We start from the raw sequence: 19,317 nt of genomic DNA, 5'->3' as shown, positions 1-19,317 counted from the left end.
AAGTAAGGTCTGATGCTGTAAAGAACAATATTGCATAGGAACTTGGAATGTCAGGTCCATGAATCAAGGCAAATTGGAAGTGGTCAAACAGGAGACGGCAAAAGTGAATGTTGACATTCTAGGAATCAGCGAACTAAAATGGACTGGAATGGCTGAATTTATCTCAGATGACCATTATACCTACTACTGCAGGCAGGAATCACTTAGAAGAAATGGAGTAGCCATCATGGTCAACAAAAGAGTCTAAAATGCAGTACTTGAATGCAATCTCAAAAACGACAGAATGATCTCTATTCGTTTCCAAGGCAAACCATTCAATATCACAGTAATCCAAGTCTATGCCCCAACAAGTAACGCTGAAGAAGCTGAAGTTGAAAGGTTCTATGAAGACCTACAAGATCTTTTAGAACTAACACCCAAAAAAGATGTCCTTTTCATTAGAGGGGACTGGAATGCAAAAGTAGAAAGTCAAGAAACACCTGGAGTAACAGGCAAAATTGGCCTTGGAATGCAGAATGAAGCAAGGCAAAGACTAATAGAGTTTTGCCAAGAAAATGCACTGGTCATAGCAAACAGCCTCTTCCAACAACACAAGAGAGGACTCTAAAAAAGGACATCACCAGATGGTCACCACCAAAATCAGATTGATTATATTCTTTGCAGCCAAAGATGGAGAAGCTCTATATAGTCAGCAAAAACAAGACCAGGAGCTGACTGTGGCTCAGAACATGAACTCCTTATTGCCAAATTCAGACTCAAATTGAAGAAAGTAGGGAATACCACTAGACCATTCAGGTATGACCTAAATCAAATCCCTTATGATTATACAGTGGAAGGGAGAAATAGATTTAAGGGACTAGATCTGATAGAGTGCCTGATGAATTATGGAATGAGGTTCATGACATTGTACAGGAGACAGGGATCAAGACGACCCCCATGGAAAATAAATGCAAGAAGCAAAATGGCTGTCGGAGGAAGCTTTACAAATAGCTGTGAAAGGAAGAGAAGCGAAAAGCAAAGGAGAAAAGGAAAGATATAAGCATCTGAATGCAGAGTTCCAAAGAATAACAAGAAGAGATAAGAAAGCCCTCCTCAGTGATCAATGCAAAGAAATAGAGAAAAACAACAGAATGGGAAAGACTAGAGATCTCATCAAGAAAATTAGAGACACCAAGGAAATAGTTCATGCAAAGATGGGCTCAATAAAAGACAGAAATGGTATGGACCTAAGAGAAGCAGAAGATATTAATGAGAGGTGGCAAGAATACACAGAAGAACTATACAAAATAGATCTTCATGACCAAGAGAATCACGATGGTGTGATCAGTCACCTAGAGCCAGACATCCTGGAATGTGAAGTCAAGTGGGCCTTAGAAAGCATCACTAGGAATAAAGCTGGTGGAGATGATGGAATTTCAGTTGAGCTATTTCAAATCCTGAAAGATGATTCTGTGAAAGTGCTGCACTCAACATGCCAGCAAATTTCGAAAACTCAGCACTGGCCACAGGACTGGAAAAGGTCAGTTTTCATTCCAATCACAAAGAAACACAATGCCAAAGAATGCTCAAACTACCACACAATTGCACTCATCTCACAGCTAGTAAAGTAATGCTCAAAATTCTCCAAGCCAGGCTTCAGCAATACGTGAACAAGCTGGTTTTAGAAAAGGCAGAGGAACCAGAGACCAAATTGCAAACATCTGCTGGATCACAGAAAAAGCAAGAGAGTTCCAGAAAAACATCTGTTTCTGCTTTATTGACTATGCCAAAGCCTTTGACTGTGTGGTTCACAATAAACTGTGGAAAATTCTGAAAGAGATGTGAATACCAGACTACCTGACCTGCCTCTTGAGAAACCTATATGCAGGTCAGGAAGCAACAGTTAGAACTGGACATGGAACAACAGACTGGTTCCAAATAGGAAAAGGAGTACGTCAAGGTTGTATATTGTCACCCTGCTTATTTAGCTTCTATGCAGAGTACATCATGAGAAACACTGGGCTGGAAGAAGTACAAGCTGGAATCAAGATTGCCGGGAGAAATATCAGTAACATCAGATATGCAGTTGACACCACCCTTATGGCAGAAAGTGAAGAGGAACTAAAAAGCCTCTTGAAGAAAGTGAAAGGGGAGAGTGAAAAAGTTGTCTTAAAGCTCAACATTCAGAAAACGAAGATCATGGCATCTGGTCCCATCACTTCATGGCAAGTAGATGGGGAAACAGTTGCAACAGTGTCAGACATTATTTTTGGGGGCTCCAAAATCACTGCAGATGGTGATTGCAGCCATGAAATTAAAAGACACTTACTCCTTGGAAGAAAAGTTATGACCAACCTAGATAGCATATTGAAAAGCAGAGACATTACTTTGCCAACAAAAGTCCGTCTAGTCAAGGCTATGGTTTTTCCTGTGGTCATGTATGGATGTGAGAGTTGGACTGTGAAGAAAGCTGAGCACTGAAGAATTGATGCTTTTGAACTGTGGTGTTGGAGAAGACTCTTGAGAGCCCCTTGGACTGCAAGGAGACCCAACCAGTCGATTCTAAAGGAGATCAGCCCTGGGATTACTTTGGAAGTAATGATGCTAAAGCTGAAACTCCAGTACTTTGGCCACCTCATGCAAAGAGTTGACTCATTGGAAAAGACTCTGACGCTGGGTGGGATTGGGGGCAGGAGGAGAAGGGAACGACAGAGGATGAGATGGCTGGATGGCATCACTGACTCGATGGATGTGAGTCTGAGTGAACTCTGGGAGTTGGTGGTGGACAGGGAGGCCTGGCGTTCTGTGATTCATGCGGTTGCAAAGAGTTGGACATGACTGAGCGACTGAACTGAACTTAACTGGAGAAAGAAATAGAAACAGTCTGTTGATGGCTTTCCAACCCCAGGCATACATCCTGCGTTTAAGATATTTTTTTGTTCCTTCTTGGATTCCTTTAGGAGTGACATGCTGATTCATGTCTTCTCAGCAAGTTTGATTAACTCTCTTGCCAGGCCTTTAAGTAGGCCTGTCTCCTACAGGTGACCCCCTCCCATATCCTGCATATTGATAACTGGTCCAGAGTTTACAGGGTGACAAACCACCCCAGACACTTTACCTGGGGTCACATGTCCCAGTCTCCTGGATGAGCCCATCTCCAGGCCCTGTACCTTGGGTCACATACCCACAGTGTGTGAGGTGACAGCACCTCCCACACCCTGCAACCAGGGTCACATGTCCACAGTCTCCAAGATGACTCTATCCCAGACCATGCACCCAGGGTAACCCAAGAGTCAATAATCCCAAGAGTGAGCCCACTGTTCATACCCTGCACCTGAGGTTACATGTCCAGTCTCCATGATGACCCCATCCCAGACCAAATACACTGGGATACACGTCTATACTTTCCACGGTCAGTCTCTTCCCCAGACACTGCACTTTGTGTCTCATGTGCACATCCCAGAATCTGTACTGGGGGACAAGCATACAAAGTCTCCAGGGATAGCCCACCTCACAGACCCTTCATCTAGGGTTCCATGTCCAAAGACACCAGGGTGACCCCACTTCCTAGACCCTGCACTTGGGGTTATATGTCCACAGTATCCAGGGTGACCCCTTCGACCCTGGACCTGGGGACACATTTCCACAGTGTCCAGGGTGACACCCCTCCACAGATACTATACCTGGGGGTCATACATTCACAGTTTCTAAGGTGATCCTGACCCCCAGACTGAGCAACTAGGATCACACATCCCACAGTCTAGGGTAACTCCACCTCCCAGACCATAAACCTGGCGTCACACGTCCACAGTCTCCATGGTGACCCCTTCCCAGACCATTTCAGTTCAGTTCAGTCGCTCAGTCAATGTGGCTCAGATGGTAAAGCGTCTGCCTGCAATGTAGGAGACTGGGTTTGATCGCTGTGTCGGGAAGATCTCCTGGAGAAGGACATGGCAACCGACTCCAGTACTCTTGCCTGGAGAAGTCCATGGACTGGGAAGCCTGATGGTCTACAGTCCATGGAGTCGCAAAGAGTTGGACACAACTTCACTTTCACTTTCACTTATCTAGGTAGAGCCCTATTCCCAAACCCCACACTTTTAGTCACATGTCCACAGTCTCCAGGATGACCTCACCTCCCAGACCCTGTACCTGGAGTCACATGTCCACAGTCGCCAGGGTGACCCCACCTCCCAGACCCTGTACCTGGAGTCACATGTACATAGTCTCCTGGGTTGCCCCCTCCCAGATCATATACATATTGTTGCAAGTCCACAGTCTCCTGGGTCAGCCTCTTCCCCAGACACTGCACTTTGTGTCACATGTCCACAGTTCCCAATGAACCCACCTCCCAGAACCTGTAACAGAGGACACGTGTACTCAATCTCCAGGGAGACCCCAGCTCACAGACCCAGCACCTGGGGCCCCATACCCAAAGTCTCCAGGATGATGGCACCTCTATACCATGAGCCTGGGGTCACATGTCCACAGTATCCAGGGTGACCTCCTTTTGACCCTGGACCTGGGGTCACATTTCCGTAATGCCTAGGCTGACACCCCTTCGCAAACACTGTACATGGGGTCACACTTCCATAGTCTCCATGGTGACTCCCTCATAGACCATGCTCTTGGATCATACGACCACTGTTTCCAGGTTGACTCCCACCCAACCCTGCACCTGGGGTCACATTTCCAAAATCCCTAGGGTGACACTTCTCCCCAGATCCTGTACCTAGGATCACAGCTGCACAATCTCCAGAGTGACCCTACATCCCAAACCCTGCACCTGGGATCACATGTCCACAATCGGCAATATAACCCCAAGTCCTACACACTATATCTGGATTTGCAGGTCCAGTCTCTATGGTGACCCCCTCCCATACCATGCACCTAGGACCACACATCCATAGTGTGCAGGGAAAACCGCCTCCCCAAACCATGCACTTTGAATCACACATCCACAGTCCTCAGGAGGCCACACCTCCCAGACCCTGTACCTAGGGTCACATGTACGGTCTCTGGGGACACCACCTCACAGAACCTGCACTTGGGGTCACATGTCCACAGTGTCTAGTGTGAACCCACTTCCCAGACCCTGTACCTGGGACACATGTCCACAGTCTTCAGGGTGAACCCCTCCCAGACCCTGTACTTGGGAAGAAATATCTTCAGCCTCCCAAGTGACACCTTCCCAGACCCTGTACATGGGGGTCACACTTCCATAATGTCCTATGTTACAGCCCTTCCCAGATCCTGAACCTGGTGTCACATGTCCAGAATCTCCAGCATGGCCTCCACCACAGGTCCTGTACCTGGGGTTACGTGTCCATAGTCTCCAGGGTGACAACACCCTCCCATATTTTGTACAAGATGTTCACATCCACATTCTCCAGGGTGACCAAACCTTCTTGTCCCTCTACTAGGGTCTTGCAACCACAGTATACAGGGAACTTACCCTCCCAGACCCTACACCTGGGGTCACATGTCCATTGTCTCCAAGATGACCCCACATCCCAGACCATATGCCTGGGGCCATATGTCTAACAGTCTCCCAGGTGAGCTCCCTCCCCAGAGCCTGCACCTGGAGTCACATGTCAACAGTCTCCAAGGTGACCAGTCTCCATACACCCAGGACCTGGGGTCAAACGTGCACACTCTCCAGGATAACAACCCTCCCAGACCTTGTTCCTGGGGTTATACATCCACAGTCTCCATTGTAACACCCACCTACCAGACCCTTCACCTGTGGTCACCTAACCACAGTCTCCAGGGTGACAATACCCCCCAGATTGTGTACATGGGGTCACACATCCACATTCTCTAGGGTGACCCAACCTCCCTGACCCTGTACTGGGGTATCACAATCACAGTCTTCAGGATAACCATCCTCCCAGACCCTACACCTGGCTTCTCACATCCACGGTCTCCAGGGTATATCCTTCCCAGACCCTTCACCTGGGGTCACACTTCCACAGACTCCAGGTTGAACCTTCAGAAGTACTTGCACCTGGGGTCACATGTCCACAGTCTCCTTGATGACACCCCTCCCTGACTGTGTACCTGGGATCACATTTCTAGTTTCCAGGGTAACCTCCCCTCCCAGAATCTACATGTGGGGTCACATGTACAGAGTCTCTAGGGTGACTCCACCTCATCAGAACTTTTAGCTCTGGTCACATTTCCACAGTCGCCAGGGTGACACACTCCTAGACCCTGTACCTGTGGTCACATGTCCACAGACTTCAGGGTGACTGACCACACCTGTTTGAGCAGCTGGGATCACCTGTCCATAGTCTTTAGGGTAACCTGCCCTCACAAACCCTACACCTGATGTGACATGTCCAGTTTCCAGGGTGACAAATTCTCAGACCTTGTACCTGAGGTCACACGTCTTCAGTCCCCAAGGTGACCCCTCCCAAGCACTGTCTTTGGGTTCACAGGTCCACAGTCTCTTCTGTGACCTTCCTCTCATATGCTGTACCCAGGGTCACATGCCTACAGTCTCCAGGGTGATACCCTTTTCCAGACACTGTACATGGGTCACACATCCAATCTCCAGGGTGACAACCCTCCCAGACCCTGTACCTGTTGTCATACTTCCACAATATCCAGGGTGATTCCCTACCCAGATATAGCACCTGGTGTCACATGTCCACAGTGTGACCTACCTCAAAGACTTTGCACCTGGGTAACATACACCATCACCAGGTGACCTCACCTCCCAGATGATGTACCTAGGGTCAGATGTCACTGACTGCAGGGTGAGTAACCTCTCAAGTCCCTGCACATAGGGTTACACTTCCACACTCCTCAGAGTGACCCCACTTCCTAGACTGCCGGGGTCCAGCCCTGGTGGATCCAGGGAATTTGAAGCGGGGAGGGAGTCACCAAGGAGAGACTTATTTAATTAGAGATATAAAGAGAGATTAGAAAAGAATAGTGTAGTAGGAAAATTAGCGGAGAAAAGAGGCTGAATAACTTGGTCTATGTGGAAAACCAATAAAACTCCGAGACAAGGAGTTTGCACCACCCACGTAGGCCACAGCCATCTTCCTGAAAGCCCAGGCAAAATTAGTAGGCTTGGGGAGCCTCCATGCTCCAGATGGGAATTCAGCCAGAAAAGAAGAGAACAAGAAAAGACCACATGGGGGAAACCAGTCTTTCCAGGAACTGGTCCATTTCTTTATGTTTCAGGTCCACTTTTATACTTTTAGTTGTACATAGGGATAAATGTAAGAAACAGTCAGGCAGGGTCAGCTGCTCCGACCCTTATCTAAAGACAGTGTTCTCAGCATATCTTTGTTCTTACAAAGGTCTTACATTTGTTTTACAATATCTTCTGGTCTGGAGACAGATTAACATTTCATGGCCCCACCTTTCTTTCTATTGATAAAGGTTAATCAATCAAAAAACGTGTTTCCCCTTAAGATCTACTTAGTCTTAAGATAGTGATAAAGTTACTTTCTTACATAGCAAGGACACAATGATTTATAACAAAGAAAGAGGAGTACAGTGATCTATAACAAAGAGAAAATTCATTAACTCAAAAGTCTAGTATTGCTAACATCAGAACTACTATATTTCTTTTTCTACATCCCAATTACATCGATTAACATACTCCCAGGTGCCTAAGGATATGCAGGCCTGGCGGCAGTCATTAACTCAGCAATGAAACCCTTTGCCAACATGATTTTTATCTTTAGAAAAAACCCTATGCTAAGTAAGACTTTCAAAACACTCCAAACTCTCTGTGCTGTTTATGGTTGAGAAGTTGTAAACAATCAGGTAGGTAGTAGCAAGAGTGTGGATAATCCTGTCACACAAGCTAGTGTGCCAGCAGAGAGGTTTTTGGACTGAAACACCCTTGTCATGCCCAGGAGATTTATTAACTGGAGTCCGAAGTTAACTCCTTTTCAGAGAGAGGTGGTGGGGGATAGCCCCCCGTATAATGTCAGAAGAGTAGGTGAAAAGCACAATTAAGTAAGGCAGGCAGACTCTGGCTTTGGGGCAGATGCATGAGCAGATCCAGAGAGGCTCCCTTAAGGCCCGACTCACCTTTGCCTGTCGGGCCCCTTAACCTCATGACCTTTGCCATGGGCGGGACTCCTCGTGCTGGCTCCCGGCACTAGAGCTTACACCTGGATTCAAACGTCCACAGTCTCCAGGGTGACCCCACCTCCAAGACCCTGACCCTGGTGTCACACATCCAGTCTCCAGGGTGAACCCACCTCCCAGACCATTTACCTGGAATTACATTTCCAGTTTCCAGAGTAAACCTGCCTCCCAGACCCTACACCTGGGGTCACATATCCACAGTGTCCACGATGAAACCCTCGCAGCCCTCCACCTGGGTCACACGTCCATAAGCTCCAGTGTGACATCCTCCCAGACCCTGGTCTGAGGTCACATGTCTACAGTCTGAAGGGTGACCCCACCTTCCAGACTTTGCACCTGTCTCACATTTAAACAGTCTTCATGTGACTGCTCCTGATCCTGCACCTGGGGTCACATTTCTACAGACCCCTGGATGACACCTCTCCCAGGTCCTGTACCTGGGGTCCCATGTGCATCGTCTCCATGGTGACCTCCCCTCCCAGACCCTGTCCCTGGGGTCAAATATCTGCAGTGTCAAGTGTAACTCCCCCCAGACCATAAACATGGGGTCACACCTCCACAGTTTCCAGGATGAGCCCACCACCAGACCCTCTACCAGGGGTCACATGTCCACAGTCTGCAGGGTAACCCCAACTCCTAGGCCCTATATCTGAAGTCACAAGTCCACAGTTTCCATGGTGACCCCCTTCCAGACCCCTTGGATCACACATCAGAGTCTCCAGGGAGAGTCCCCTCACCAAATTTGGCACTTTTAGTCATATGTCCACAATGACTCCACCACACAGACTCTGTTCCTGAGGCCCAGGCACTACTGTGTGACCCCACGTTCAACACCCATTACCTGGGGTCAAACGTCTACTCCTAAGTCCCTGCATATGTACACACTCCACAAAGTGACCCCACCCACCAGAACCTACAGCTGGGGTTAAAGGTCCACAGTCTCCAGGGTGACTCCACCTCCAAGACCCTGACCCTGGCATCACTCGTCCAGTCTTCAGGGTGAACCCACCTCCAAGACCATGTACCTGGCATTACATTTCCAGTTTCCAGAGTAAACCCGCCTCCCAGGACCTACACCTGGGATCACATGTCCACAGTCTTCGTGGTGAACCCCTCCCAGAACCTACCCTGGGATACATTCACAGTCTTCTGGGTAACACCCCTTCCCAGACCCTGTACCAGGGATCAAACTTCCAGTCTCCAAGGTGACCCCCCTCCACACACCGTGCACCTGGGATCACACGTCCAAAACTTCCAGGGTGACCCACCTCCCAGATCCTGCACCTGCAGTCACATGTCCACAGTCTCCATGGTGAAACCCTCCTGACCTTGCACCTGGGCCGCATGTCCACAAACTCCAGGGTGACACCCTCTCAGACACTGGACCAGGGTCACATGTCTACCGTCTGAAGGGTGATCCCATCTCCCAACCCTGTACCTGTGGTCACACATAAGCAGTCCCCAGGGTGACTGCTTCTGATCCTGCACTTGGGGTCACATTTCTACAGTCCCCTGGATGACACCTCTCCCAGGTCCTGTACCTGGGGTCACATGTGCATAGTCTCCATGGTGACCTCCCCCCTGCAGATCCTGTCCCTGGGGTCAAATATCTGCAGTATCCAGAGTAACCCCCTAGACCATAAACATGAGGTGACACCTCCAGTCTCCAGGATGAACCCACATCCAGACCCTCTACCAGGGTCACATGTTCACAGTCCTAGGGTAACCCTAACTCCTAGACCCTATACCTGGAGTCACAAGTCCACAGTCTCCATCGTGACCCCCTCCCAGACCATTAACCTTGGATCACAAGTCAGAGTCTCCGGGGAGACCTGCCTCACCAAATCCTTCACTTTTAGTCACACGTCCACAGTCCCTGGGGTGACCCCACCTTGCAGACTCTGTACCTGGGGTCACATGCCTACAGTCTACTGTGTGACCCCGCCTCCAACACCTAGTACCTGGGGTCCCACGTTCACAGTCTCCAGAGTGACACCACCTCTCAGATCCTGCACCTGGAGTCACACATCTACAGTATTCAGTGTGACACCCTCTAGACCCTGGACCTGGGGTCACGTTTCCACAGTGTCTAGTGTGATACCCATCCACAAACTCTGTATCTGGGCTCACACATCCACAGTCTCCAGTGACCCCACCTCCCACACCGAGTCACTGGGATCACATGTCCACAGTCCAGGGTAACCCCACCTCCCAGGCCATATACCTGGAGTCATCCAGTCTCCATGGTGACCTGCCCCCAGGCCATGCACTTGGGATCACATGTCCACAGTCTCAAGGTGATGCCACCTCTGAGTCCCTACACCCGGAGTCACATGTCCACAGTCCCCAGGGTTTACCCTTCCCAGGCCCTGTACCTTGGGTTACACATCCACATTCTCCACGGTGACCCGCTCCCAGACCCTGCACGTTGGTTACATGTCCAGAGTCTACAGCATGCCAAACCACCCCAGACACTTTACCTGGGGTCACACATCAACAGTCACCTGGATAAACCCACCTCCAGACCCTGTACCTGGGGTCACATGACCACAGTTTTCAGGGTGATAGCACCTTCCTGACCCTGAACCTAGGATTGCAAGTCCATGGTCTACAAGGTGACTCTTTCCCACACCAGGCACCTGAGGTAACCTGTCAGCAATCCCAAGAGTGATCCTACTTCCCAAACCCTGCACCTGGGGTCACACATCCACAATCTCCAGGGTGAACCCCTCCCAGACCCTATACCTGGGGTTACATGTCCACAGTCTCCATGGTGACACCGCCCCAGACCCTGAACCTGGGGTCACACATCCACAGTCTTCAGGGAGAGGACTCCCAAACAGTGTATGGGGTTCACATATCCAAAGTCTCCTTTGTGAAACCCCTCCAGACTATGCACTTGAATTCACAAGTCCACAGTCTCCAGGGTGACATCCCTTCCAGACCCTGCACCTGCGGTCATCCGTCCATGGTCTCCATTGTAACACCCCCTGCCACAACCTGTATCTGGGGTCACATGTCCACAGTCCACCATGGAGAGTCCTCCCCAGATTTGTACATAGGGTCATACGCCCACATTCTCCAGATGACCCAACCTCCCTGACCCTGTACTGTGGTATCACGACCACAGTGACCAAACTTCACAGACCTGGCACCTGGGTTCTCAGGTCCACGGTCTCCATGGTAAACCACTCCCAGACCCTGCACCTGAGGTAACATGTTCACAGTCTCCAGGGTGATCCCACCTCCCAGACCAGGTCCCTGGGGACATATGTCCACAGTTTTTTGAATGAGCTCCCTCCCCAAACTCTGCATATGGGGTCGCATGTCCACAGTCCTTGTACCTGGGGTCACACTTCCACAGTCTCCAGGGATCTGGAGAGCCCCTCCCGAACCTGCACCTGGGTCATACTTCCACTGTCTCTATGGTGGCATCACTGTACCTGTGATCACATTTCCACTGTCTTCTCCCAATCACTGCAGCTGGGTTCACATATCCCAAAGTCTCCTACATGATCCCTATCCTGTCCCTGTACATGAAGTCACACGTCCACAGTCTTCAGGGTGACCCCAGTTTCCAAACCCTTTACCTTGTATTACATGTCCACAGGCTCCAGGGTGAACCCACCTCATCAGAATTTTTAGCTGTGGTCACATATCCATAGTCTCCAGGGAACACACCCCCAGGCCCTGTACCTGTGGTCACACATCCAGAGTTCAGGGTGACCCCACCACACCAGTCTGAGCACCGGGGACCATATGTCTACAATTCATGGTAACCACTCCTAACAGACCTACACCTGGGGTCACATGTCCAGTTTCCAGGTTGACATCCTCCCAGAACATTTTCCTGAGATCACATACCTTCAAATCCCAGGGTGTCCTCTCCCAGGCATTGTTCTTGAGGTCACATATCCAAAGTCTCTACTGTGACTGTCCTCCCAGACCCTGAAATTAGGTTCACATGTCCACAGTTTCCAGGTTGACACCCTTTCCCAGACACTGTACCTGGATCACACATCCACAGCCTCCAGACTGATGCCCTTTCCCAGACCCTGTACCTGGTTCACACATCCACAGTATCCAGGCTGACACCCTTTCCCAGACTCTGTACCTGGGGTCACACTTCCATAATTTCCATGGTGACACCCCTGCCCAATCCTGCACCTGGTGTCACATGTCCACAGTCTCCGGTATTACCTCCCTTCCAGACCCTGCACCTGGGATCATACTTCCACAGCGTGACCCCCCACCCAGACTCTGTACCTGGGGTCAAATATCTGCAGTCTCCGGTGTGACACCCTTACAAAGCCTGCACCTGCAATCACACATCGACAGTCTCCAAGGTGACCCACCTCAAAACACAGTGCACCTGGGGTAAAACATGCACAGTTTCGAGGGTGACACCCCTCCCAGACCCTGAACCTGGGATCACACATCCACAGTCCAGGGCAAGGACCCCCACACACAGCACCTGGGTTCCCATATCCAAAATCTCCTATGTGACCCCCCACCAAATCCTGCATTTGGGTTCACATGTCCATAGTTTCCCAAGACACACTCCCAGACCCTGTACCTGAAATCACATGTCTTCAGTCCCTAGGGTGACCCTCCCAGACCCTGTACTTGGGGTCACATGTCTACAGTCCCCAAGTGACCCCACGTCCCAGACCTTGTGCATGGAGTCACAAGTCCACTGTCTCCAGGGAGACAACACCTCTCAGACCATGCACTTGGGGTCACATGTTCACAGTCTCCAGGGTGACCCCTTCCTGAACCTGCACTTGGGGTCACATTTCCACTGTTTATAGGGTGACACATGTACCCAGAGGCTGTACCTGGAATAAGATGTCCAGAATCTCCAGGGTGACCTCCTTCAAGAACCTGCACCTGTGGTAACATGTCCAGCGTCTTCAGGCTGACACCCTACCCTAGACCCTGTACCCACATGGCCACAGTCACCACAGTGAACTCCCTCACAGAGGGAAGTCATATTTCCGCCATCTCCAGGGTGACCCCCTTCTAAGACCATGTACATGGTGTCTCATATCCAGTCTCCAGCCTGACTCCACCTCCCAGACTCTATACTAGGGTTCAAAACTCCACAGTCTCCAGTGTGACCCCACCTCCCAGACACTATACCTGGGGTCACATATCCACAGTTTCCTGGGTAAACCTCCTCTCTGGTCCTGCAACTGGGGTCACAAGTCCACAGTCAGCAAGGTGCCCCACATCAGCAAACCCTGCACCTGGGGTCACATGTTAGTCTCCAGGGAGAACCCTCTCACCAGATCCTAAATGTGGGGTCACACATTCACAGTCTCCAGGGTGACCCCACCTCCCAGACCCTTCACCTAGGGTAACAGGTCCATAGGCCCTAGGGTGACCCATTTGAAATACCTGCACCTGGGTCATACATCCAGACTGTACTTGATGACACCCCACCATGACCTGGGGTCACATTTCTAGTTTCCACAGTAACCTCCCCTCCCAGACCCTGCACCTGGGGTCACACCACCACAGCCTCCAGGGTGACTGCACCTCACCAGTACTTGTACCTTGGGTTACATGTCCACAGTCTCTAGGGTGACCATACCTCATCAGAACTTTTACCTGTGGTCACACTTCCACAGTCTTCTGAGTGACCACCACTCCCAGACAGTGAACATCTAGTCACACGTCCATAGTCTCCAGGGTGACACCACCCAGGACACTGAACCCATGGTCACATATCCACAGACTTCAGGGTGACCTTCCCTCATAGACACTACACCTGGGGTTACATTTCCACAGTCTACTGTGACCATCCTCCCAGGCCCTGTACCTGGGGGTCACATTACCACATTCTCCAGGGTGACACCGTCCAGGACACTGAACCTGTGGTCACATGTTCACAGACTTCAATGTGACCCCACAACTACAGTTCAAGCACTTGGGATCACACATCCACAGTCTCCAGGGTAACCTTCCCTCACAGATACTACACATGGGGTCAAATTTTCAGTCTCTACTGTGACCATGCTCCCAGACCCTGTATGTGGGGTTACATGTCCAGTCTCCAGGGTGACAACCCTCCGCACATACTATATGGAGTGACACATCACATTCTCCAAGCTGAGCCAACCTCCCTGACACTGTACTGGGGTCACATCCACTGTCTCTAGGGTGACCAAAACTCCCAGACCCTGTACCTGTATTCTAACATCCATGGTCACCAGGGTAAATTCCTCCCAGACCCTGCACCTGAGGTAACATATCCACATTCTCCAGGGTAACCCCACCTCCAAGACCCTTTACCTGGGGTCACATGTCCACTGTCTCCAGAGAGACCACACTTTGCAGACCATGCACCTGTGGTCACACCTTCACAGTCTTCAGGGTGACCCCCTCCCAAACATGCACCTGAGGTAACATTTCTACTGTCTATAGGGTGACACACATCCCCGGACACTGTTCCTGGAATCACATGTCCAAAATCTCCAAGTTTACTCACTTCCAGATTCTACCTCTGGGGTAACATGTCCAGAGTCTCCAGGCTGACACCCCAGCCCGAACCCTATACTTGGGGTCATATGGCCACAGTTTCCAGGGTAAACCCCCCACAGACCGTGTACCTGAGGTCACATGTCCCCCATATCCAGGGTGACACCCTTCCAAATCGATATACATAGGGTCACATGTCCCATCTCAAGTGTGAACCCACCTCACAAAACCTGTACCAGGTTTCAAAACTCCACAGTCTCCATGGTGGTCTCACACATCAAACCCTTCACCTGATGTCACATGTCCACAGGCTCCAGGATGACCCCTTCGAAATACCTGCACCTAGGTCACAAGTCCAGAGTCTCCTTGGTGACTCCCGTCCAAGACTCTGTATCTGGGGTCACATTTTCAGCTTCAAGGTTAAACTCACTCCCAAACTCTGCACATGGGGTCACATGTCCATGTCTCCAAGCTGACTGCACTTCACCAGAACTTGTACCTTGAGTCACATGTCCAGTCTCTAGGGTAACCCCACCTCATCAGAACTTTTACCTGTGGTCACACCTCCACAGTCTCCGGGGTTACCACAATTCCCAGACTCTGAACGTCTGGTCACAGGTCCATAGTCTCCAGGGTGACACCACCAAAGACACTGAACCTGTGGTCACACATCCATAGGTTTCAGGGTGACCCCACAACACTGGTCCAAGCACCTGGGATCACAAGTCCACAGCCTCCACGGTAACCTCCTGCTCAGTCACTACACATGGGGTCACATGTCTGCTGTTTCCAGGATGACAGCCTCCCAGACTCTGTACCTGGATTCTCACATCCATGGCCCAGGGTAAACCCCTCCCAGGTCCTGAACCTGAGATAACATGTCTACAGTCTCTAGGGTGACCCCACCTCCCCGACTCTGCACTTGGGGTCACAAGTCTACAGGCCCCAAGTGACCTCACCTCCAAGATCCTGTTCCTGGGGTCACACTTCCACAGTGTCCAGGATGACCCCACCCACTAGACCCTGCACCTGGGATCACATGTCCACCATCCCCAGGGTAACCACAACTCCCAGACCCAATTACTGTAGTTGCAAGTCCACAGTCTCCTTGATAATTCCCTCTCAGATCGTTCGCCTTGGAGCACATGTGCACAGTCTCCAAGGAGAGCCCCCTCCCCAAATGCTTCACTTTGAGTCACACGTCCACAGTCCCCAGGGTGATCCCACCTCCCAGACCTTGCACTTGTGGTCACATACATAGTCTCCCAGGTTACCTTGCTTCCAAGACCCAGTACTGGGTTCACATGTCCTCAGTCTCCAGGGTGATCCCTTCTCAGACCATGCATCTAGTGTCACATGTCAAAGGCTTTAGGGTGACCCCCTTCAAATGCTGCATCTGGGATCACACGTCCACAGTCCCCAGGACGACAATTCTCCCCAGACCTTGTACTTGAGTCACATGGTCACAGTCTCCATTGTGACCCCCCTCGCAGGCCCTATCAGTTCAGTTCAGTTCAGTCACTCAGTCATGTCTGACTCTTTGCGACCCCATGAATCACAGCATGCCAGGCCTCCCTGTCCATCACCAACTCCTGGAGTTCACCTAAACTCATGTCCATCGAGTTGGTGATGCCATCCAGCCATTTCATCCTCTGTCGTCCCCTTCTCCTCCTGCCCCCAATCCCTCCCAGCATCAGGGTATTTTCCAATGAATCAATTCTTCACATGAGGTGGCCAAAATATTGGAGTTTCAGCCTCAGCATCAGTCCTTCCAATGAACACCCAGGACTGGTCTCCCTTAGGATGAACTGGTTGGATCTCCTTGCAGTCTAAGGGACTCTCAAAAGTCTTCTCCAATACCACAGTTAGAAAGCATCAATTCTTCAGTGCTGAGCTTTCTTCACAGTCCAACTCACATCCATGCATGACCACTGGAAAAATCATAGCCTTGACTAGACAGACCTTTGTTGGCAAAGTAATATCTCTGTTTTTAATATGCTATCTAGGTTGGTCATAACTTTCCTTCCAAGGAGTAAGTGTCTTTTAATTTCATGGCTGCAATCACCATCTGCACCTGGTGTTAAATGTCTGCAGTATCCACAATGACCTCCTCCCAGACCATATATATGGGTCACATGTCCACATTCTCCAGAGTCAGACTCTTCCCCAGACACTGCATTTTGGGTCACATGTCCACAGTCCCCAGGGTGACCCCACCACCGAGACCCTGTACCTGAGTTCCCACATCCAGTCTCCAGGGTTACCCCAGCTCTGAGACCCAGCACCTGGGTTCACATCCACAGACTCAAGGTGACCCTCCATCCAGACCCTACACCTGTGGTCTCATGTACATAGTCTCCATGGTTACCCCCTCCCAGGCCATATACATGTTGTCACAAGTCCACAGTCTCCAGGGTCAGCCTGTTTCCCAGACATTGCACTTTAAGCCACATGTTCACTGTCCCGGAAATGAACCCACCTCCCAAAACCTGTACCAGGGGACACGTGTACACAGTCTCCTAGGATACCCCACTTCACAAACCCTGTATCTGGAGTTGCATATCCAAAGTCTCTAGGGTACCCCACCTCCTAGACCCTACATCTGGGGTCAATGTCCACAGTATCCAGGGTGACCCCCCTCGATCCTGGACCTTGGGTCACATTTGCACAGTTTCTATTGGTGACACCCCTCTGCAGACGCTGCCTGGGGTCACATGTCCACAGTCTCCAGGGTGACCCCACCCACCAGACTGAGCAACTAGGATCACATATCCACAGTCCAGGGTAACCCCACCTCCCAGACCCTATACCTGGAGTCACACGTAAATAATCTCCATGTTGACTCCCTCTCAGACCATGCACCTGGGTTCATATGACTACCATTTCCAGCATGATCCCATCCTAACCCTGCACCTGGAGTCATATTTCCACAGTTTCTAGGGTGACACTTCTCTCCAGACTCTGTACCTTAGGTCATACATGCACAGTCTCTGGGTGACACCACACCCCAGACCCCGCACCTGGAATCACATGTTCCATTCGAGTTGCTGCAGAGGAATCAGGCCTTATCTCTAGTTGAGGGGAACTCATTGTTGTTTCAACTTGTGGCGGGAAACTCGGGGTTCCTCTTGAGTTGTGATGGCGATCTCAGGATTCCTCTCAAGTGGCAACAGGGGAATCAGGACTCCTCTCAAGCTGAGGTAAGGAACTTGTGTTTCCTCTCAAGTTGCAGCAGGGGAGTTGGACCTCCTCTCGAATTGCAGAAGATACACGGAGTTCCTCTCTAGTTGTTGCTGGAAACTCAGGGTTTCCTCTAGAGTTTCTGCAGGGGACTCAGAACTCCTCTCCAATTGCAGCAGGAAATCAGTGTTCCTCTGGAGTTCCAGTGTGGGATGCAAGATTCCACTGGAGTCATGGTGGGAAACTCGGGGTTCTTTCCGAGCTTGGTTGGTACTCAGGGTTCCTGGTGACTTGTGTTGAGGCCTCCTCTCGAGTTCTCTTGGGGAGACTCGTCTCTAGCAGGGATGTGCGGGGGTGGGGGGTGGTGGGGGGCTCCTGTCTTGTTGCAGTGATGGGTGGCTGCTCCTTAGTTTTGGCAAGGGATTACTCTCTCTTTGTGGTCTGGGTCAACTCTGTAGTTGTGGGGGTTTCAATTCTCTCCAGTGGTGGTGTGCAAGCTCTTCTCTCCTTGTGGTGTGAAGTTCGTCTGTATTAGCAGAAGAGGGGTTCCTCTCTCTGTGTGATGTCCAGTGGGTTCCTCTCAAGTTGTGGTGTAGGGCTCCTCTATAGGGGTGAGGCTGTGTCCTCACCGGTTAGGGTGTGTGTTTTTCCATGGGGGAGGTCCTCTCTGCTTTTGGTGCTATGTGTTCCTCATTAATGTTAGTGAGATTACTGTTCTCTAGTTTTGAGGGCCTCAACTAGAGTTCTTTTAGGGAGCTTATCTCCATTGGATGAACAAAGTCTTCTTTCTCAGTGTGATATCCCAGGGGACACCACTCTAGTTGTGCCTGGGGAATTTGCTTCAGTTTTGGCTGGGGAGCCACTCCGTCATTTGGTCCAGTGACCCCTTTTCTTGTTCCAGTCTAGGGATCCTGTGAAATTTCAGCAGGGAATTTGGGGTGCCTCTTGAGTTGCAGCATGTGATTCAGGGTTCCTTTAGAGTTGTGGTGGAGACTCCTCTGGAGCTGCAGTGGGACAGATCCTCTGTAGTAGTGATGTGCAGGCTAGTCCCTGTCTAAGTGCAATGTGTAGGCTACACTCTAGATGCAGCATGGGCTCCATTCTAATTGCAGTGGGAGTGCGCTCTTTATTTGCTATGGGTCGGCTCGTTGTGACAGGGGAACTTCTCTTTAATCGTGGTAGTTGTGCTCTTCTCTAGATGTGCTAGAGCACTCTTCTCAAATTGGGAGTTGGGTGACTCCTCTATGGTTGTAATGAGAAGGGGAGCTTTTTCTAGTTGTGATGTGCAGAAAGCTCCTATCTATTTGTGGCAGGGTGCACCTTCTGCTTAGTTGTGATCTGAGGCTTCCTGTCTTGTGGCGGTAGAATGCTCCTTTTGAATTGTGGTGGGGTAAGCTCATATTGGGAATCCTCTGGAGTTGCATCAATGGGCTAGTGTCTCTACTAGTGTTGTGATGGGAAACTTGGGGTTCCTCTTGTGTCACTGCAGGTGAATCAGGAAGTTGTGAATCACTAAGTGGGAAATCTTGCAATTCCTCTTATCTCTGCTTTGACTAGGTA

Source organism: Budorcas taxicolor, chromosome 4, assembly GCF_023091745.1.
Source record: "Budorcas taxicolor isolate Tak-1 chromosome 4, Takin1.1, whole genome shotgun sequence".
In the NCBI taxonomy this organism is placed as follows: Eukaryota; Metazoa; Chordata; class Mammalia; order Artiodactyla; family Bovidae; genus Budorcas; species Budorcas taxicolor.
This window is presented reverse-complemented; position numbering follows the sequence as displayed.